Source organism: Miscanthus floridulus, chromosome 2, assembly GCF_019320115.1.
Source record: "Miscanthus floridulus cultivar M001 chromosome 2, ASM1932011v1, whole genome shotgun sequence".
In the NCBI taxonomy this organism is placed as follows: Eukaryota; Viridiplantae; Streptophyta; class Magnoliopsida; order Poales; family Poaceae; genus Miscanthus; species Miscanthus floridulus.
In genome coordinates this window covers 100,889,533-100,896,094 of record NC_089581.1, presented here as the reverse complement: position 1 = coordinate 100,896,094, position 6,562 = coordinate 100,889,533, and positions in this window count along the sequence as shown.

The following is a 6,562-nucleotide window of genomic DNA, read 5'->3' as shown; positions in this document are numbered from 1 at the left end:
TGCAAAGTGAATAGTTTCTAGACAGATTCTGGAGTTTGATGAGTTGCATGTTGACAATGATGTGTACTGTAAAAATGGTTAATAACAAAATGGTAGAGAATTTGATAAGCTTTCCAGAAAGTCTAGGATCACTGTATTTGGATTAGTAGAACTCCAGTTATGAGTGAAACAAGTAGCTACTGTTTTGTGGCATAGTCGATGCATTGTAGAAGTAGTTAAGTAATAATCGAGAAGAGATATGCACCTACTCAATAAACATGATGCACTTATTAACATATATGCATTCGTAATACTTATGCCACATTCATGCATCTAGGATCAGAGGAAGAGATCATGTTGCTGGAATTCGAAGAAGTAGAGGAAGGGAATCAGCAGGAGGATCCGCAAGCCGCAGCTCCCGAAGGCGTGGAGCAGAACCCTGAAGAGCTTCCGGAGTGTCCTGACCACCGCCCTACTTCCTTTCTGCAAGGCAAGCCCCGGAGCATTATAAGTCTCCCAGTAATTTACAAATGTTTACTTACGTAATTATGATTAATGCATTAGGTTATAAGAGTTGAATGGAACCACTTGATGCATGTACATTCCTTGTCCAGATATTACACCTTTAACCGGTATAGGTCTAGGATCGAATATATGCTTAGCCATGCTTAGACCGGTAGAAGTCGGGTGATGTCCTGTCACCTGCGAAATATAGGTGGATACCGGAGCACGGTTGGCTATATTTACCATCGTGGAACAGAACCATGAGGTAAAAGTAAATCAAGACCGGACGGGAGGTCGATAGAGAAGCAACAAGGCATGGAGGTCTTGGGTGTGGATCTATCCCCATCTGTGTCGATCAAGGACCGTACCGTTGTTGGAACTTCTGACAAGATTGAACGCATGCCTCTCACTTAGCTAGCCGGATAACTCGTTCCGACCATGAAGCCGAGTAATTCAACTCAGGCCGGGACCCATTCTGTTGTGCGCTCCTTCCAAGGAACGATCAGACTGAGCCCAAGGGCAGGCTTGGCCTGAGCATCCTGGCATCTAGTGTTCTAGATTGTGCGACGTGGTATGGACCCACGAAATGTGTACTTGAGTTGTACCAAAGGTGACCTAAGGCTATCGTGACTGGTAGACCTGGGTTTGTGTTAGGAATAAATTCCCAGCTAGTTGAAATCGATTCGAATCGCCGTCTCTCCCGGATAGTGAGAAACTTGACTAGCTCCAACATCGTAGTAACTATGTTATAAAACATGATGGTTCGGATGAAAATGGAATTACAATACCTGCTATGGTTACTATTGTATGCTTCTAAATGATATACCACATGTTTGGCACAGGATAGTTGCAAATCTAGAAATGGATAGTTATAATTAACTTGATAAAGGAATCATAATTGTACAATGGGTCAATTGCCTTTTACGCAAAAATGTTATCCCGTTACGTCCACTTATACAGCCTTGCATAATCCTTGGAGTCATTTTATTTCTGGTTCATGACGGGTAAGTCTAGCTGAGTACCTTCTCGTACTCAGGGTTTATTTTCCCATTATTATAGATGGCACTGTGTATCATGGTTATTGCAAGAGTTGCTTCTATCCCGCTGTGGATGAGGAGTAAGCCTTGGGCAGGCTTCTTTAGTAATTCCTATCTTTGCTTTTATGGACCGTGATCTTACTTGGCACTGTATCAAACTATGTTGGAAACTTTAATTTCGAACTTATTTGCTTCCGCTTTATTTATCAAACTCGGTTTGTAATAACTTTTATTCGTACTCTGATGATGAAATGTATCTGTGAACTTTATGTAATATGTGGCATGTAGGTTGAATCCTGTATGATCTTGGTTGTTGTAAATCGTTTATCGAGACCCGTCGTGGTACTCGACGGACTACCGGGTTTATATGGGTTCAAGTATGACAGTGCGACCGCTTGCGGGCTGCCATTGTACTTGTATTCTTATAAATTGGTCGGTTCTGCGATAGCTGGTATCAGAGCAAGATTCAACGTTAATTGTCACAAGTGTATTTAAAACAAAAGTTTTTGTTTTCCAAAAACCCTTCTCTAGCAACTAATATTTATATAATAGGTATTTGAAATCTAAAGTGTGCCAATGATCACTTTCCGTATGCCCAAATTAAGGACTATTAGGTGGTTATTTAAGTACTAACATGGGGGTTTTTACTTCGTCGTCCATACGGCATGCTATTGTATGGATACCATTCATTTGAGTGGTAATGTATGGATCAAATGCCTTTACACTAAGGTAAGATGATGAGTGTATGACCGCAAGATGTGAGAGTGCGGTCGGGAAGAGTTAGCTTTGGTACGGCTATGTATGCATGCTTGCATGTGTATATGGTACGTATTTAATTGCGGATTTAAATTATTGTCGGGTAGATTGATATGGAAGTATATGTATAGGTATACATATATAGAAGTATTTACAATTACATTCTGCATATTTCATTATGGGTTTAGGGCTGAAATGAAATCTTATGCAGGTACACTAACAACGAAACGTGTAGCTCGACTAGTTACGCTAATTATGAGAGAACGTATGTATGCCACCGTGTCTACCGTTAGAAACAAATTTTTCCTAAGTTTGTGAGGACGTACGGAACGAGCATGCATCATGATAATTACCATTCACATAACTACATTGTTTCTCCCCTTATAAAATTCTTACTCGGTTATGTAACTCTTATCCATTATGGCATTGTCTCACCAAAGGGTACATGTTAATGGTGCAGATGGCACGCACCAAGCAAACTACTCGCAAGTCCACCGGAGGCAGAGCTCCCAGCCGTCAGATTGCTCCACGTACCCGTCAACGTCACACGTTCCTTGGAGAGTTTGGGATGCCTACACTCTTGTAGAGAGTGCTCAGCTATGTAGGCTATCCTGATGGAATGGAACCCCGCTACTTCTGGGCAAATGAGCAGTTGGGAGAAGGTCTCTTGATTACTGTGGAGGCCGTTGTTCGTCCCCAAGGTGATGATTCTGAGTGGATAGGCTGGTGTTATGAGTCAACTGGCAGGACTGCTGAAGAAGCAGCTGGCAGGGCAGCCTTTGGGATCCTGAGGGACATCATGGATCGTTTTCCTCAGGAGCTGGCAGCCGCTTTGGTTGGAGTTTTTCCGAGGGGCAACCCCTCCACTGACTCATGGCAGCAGGCAAGAGGAAGATCTTTGGAGATTGGTGCAGTAGAAGGGCAGAATAGTGATAACCCTTCCATGAGCGACATGTTCGTAATGATGAGAGTGTTAGATGGAGTAGAAGGTAGCCTCAAACGAGTGTCTGGTGCTCTTGGTCATGCCTACGAGGACCGACGTCAGCTTCAGAGGGAGCACGCCGCCGAGATTGAGAGGCTCACTGAAGAGATGACTCAGTTAACTCACCAAAGAAATGCAGCCTGGTCCAGGGAAGATGTCCTGAGAGCTCGACAGTTTGAGCTGGGGCAGCAGCTGGCCCATGTGGAAGAATACAACGATAATCTACATGAAGAGGTTCATTTGCTGAACAATCAGCTCCACCCTTATGTCCCACCTGGAGCCGCAGAAATGGATCTAGAAGGGTACAAGGAAGAAGAAGAAGAAGTGGAGCCTGAAGAAGAAGTGGAACCTGAGGAAGGAGATGATCCTACGTCTGACCTCGATAGTGATCATGATGAGGATTAGATCGCATAGTACTTAGTGGAAGGTCTAATGTATCACCTTTATTCATGTAATGTACCTATAGTTCGAATTTGGCATTAGTAACCCGACTATCATGTAATGTTGATTAATCGCACATTTGGATGAACATCAATGCAATTCCAGTCCTTGTCGGTAATCACGATTTAAATTTGCATGCGTTATGAGCGCGATAAGTGGTCAAATTGGTGATGTCATGTTGCGAGAATGAATTGTTATGCCTCTGTTTTTATTGTGCTTTTGAGAATTTTCTCCAGTAATTTCAGTTTGGCATGAGTACCTAATTCATCTGCAATATCTTGACATCAACCAATAATCACTTATTGTTGCAACTTCGCAGATGACGCACACCCATGCAGGAGCTGGTGGCAGCCAGGATGGCAACCAGGATGACTTGCCACCCCCACCGCCGCCGTCTACTCAGGAATTCTTTACCCAGTTCCTAGGGAGCCAGAGGACAATGGAAGAAGCTTTGCGCCTCATCGCGCAAAACACTGCTCGTGGCCACCCACATCAACCAGGGGCCGAGCCAAATTAGCACAGTACATTCAAGGAGTTTCTGGATACGAAGCCTCCAATCTTCAAGGTGGCTGAGGAACCACTGTAGGCCAATGAGTGGCTGAATACCATTGAGCAGAAATTCCGTCTGCTGAGGGTCACGGAGCATCTAAAAGCAGAGTATGCTTCTCATCAATTGCAAGGACCAGCAGGGATCTGGTGGACACATTTCCTATCGTCTTTGCCTACTAATGCGCGAGTTACCTAGGAACAGTTCAAGCTAGCTTTTAGGGGACACCATATTCCCCCGGGCTTGATGCGCATGAAAGCAGCCGAATTTATGAGGCTCACTCAGGGAACAAAGTCACTCACAGAATATATGCACGCATTCAACAACTTGTCTAGATATGCTCCAAGTTTCGTGGATACGAAAGAGAAAAAGATAGAGAGTTTCAAGCGAGGTTTGAGTACTAAACTTATGAAGACCATGGCAAATTCTAGGTGTGCCACGTACAATGAGTTTATTAGTGATGCCTTGACCCAAGAAAACCACAACAACATGCATACAGTTGCCAAGGGTCGCAAGAGGGCATATGAGGCCGGTGCATCCGGATCTTTCCAGTCAAAAGTGCCTATCACAACTAGGCCACAATTCCATCCACCTGCACCCAAGTTTAGGCCTCCACCACCCAAAGCTTAGAATAACAGGCCACAAAAACCATTCCGTAAGGCATTCACTATTGCCTTACCAAAAGGAAATGACAATCAGGACAGCTCCACCGAATTCAGAAGTAATCAACCATGTTTCAACTGCAACCAACTGGGTCATTGGTCCAAGGAGTGCCCCCACCCCAAGAGGAATGGCAACCCAAATCAGAACAATCAGAGGCAGGTGAATGCCAGGGCACGTCAGGGACAAGTGCATTATACCGCTGTGGAGGAAGTGCCTAGAGAAGTTGTCACGGCTGGTATGTTTCTTGTCAACAAGCATCCCGCTGTTGTTTTATTTGATTCGGGAGCTTCTCATTCATTTATGAGTCAAGCATTTACATCTAGACATGATCAAGAAATAATTGAAGTAAGTAAAGGGGGTTATAACATAAGTTCAGCAGGGGGTACTGTTACTACCAAAAAGAGTAAAAAATGTACTCATCTTGATACAAGGGAGGGAGTACACCATAGATTTGATAATATTGCCCGGGTTGTCAATAAGTGTAATCTTAGGCATGAATTGGATGAAGGATCATGGTGTTCTTATTGACACTAGCACCCGCACTATTATGTTGAGAGAACCCATGGGAGGGAAAGCTTTTCTAGTCCCACTCTCCCGTGATTTCGAACCCCAACATTTAGCCTATGCTATCCAAACCACCACAATATGTGATATCCCCGTGGTTTGTGAGTTTCCAGATGTATTTCTAGAGGAATTACCAGGTCTACCACCGGATAGGGACGTGGAATTTAAGATCGAGTTAGTGCCAGGTACCGCACCCATATCCAGAAGGCCCTATAGAATGCCACCCAATGAGTTAGCAGAACTTAAGGTTCAATTGCAGGATCTGTTGGACAAGGGTCTTATCCAACCTAGCTCATCTCCGTGGGGATGTCCAGCCTTGTTTGTGAAAAAGAAGGATAAGTCACTGAGAATGTGTGTAGATTACAGACCACTCAATGCTATGACCATCAAGAACAAATATCCGTTGCCCCGCATCGACATCTTGTTCGATCAACTAGCGAAGGCAAAGGTATTCTCCAAAATTGACTTGAGATCAGGCTACCATCAGATAAAGATCAGACCGGAGGATATACCTAAAACTATTTTCTCTACTAGGTACGGCTTATACGAGTATTTGGTTATGTCTTTCGGACTAACAAATGCTCTAGCCTACTTCATGTACCTGATGAACTTGGTATTCATGCCCGAACTTGACAAGTTCGTGGTCGTGTTTATCGATGACATATTGATTTATTCAGAAAATGAGTCAGATCATGAAGAGCATCTGAGGATTGTCCTATCCAGACTGAGGGAGTATAAGCTATATGCCAAGTTTAGCAAATGTGAATTTTGGTTGAGCAAAGTACCTTTCTTAGGTCATATTTTATCAAAAGAGGGAATCTCTATAGACCCATCAAAAGTACAAGAGGTCATGGATTGGAAAGCCCCAACTTCGGTTCATGAAGTTCGGAGTTTTCTAGGATTAGCAGGATACTATCGTCGGTTTATTCTAGATTTCTCAAGGATAGCTAAGCCTATGACTAGACTACTTCAGAAAGATGAGATGTACAGATGGACACCAGAATGTGAAATAGCTTTTCACACCCTCAGAACCTTGTTGACTACAGCACCTGTGCTAGCACAACCAGACATTGAAAAGCCTTTTGATGT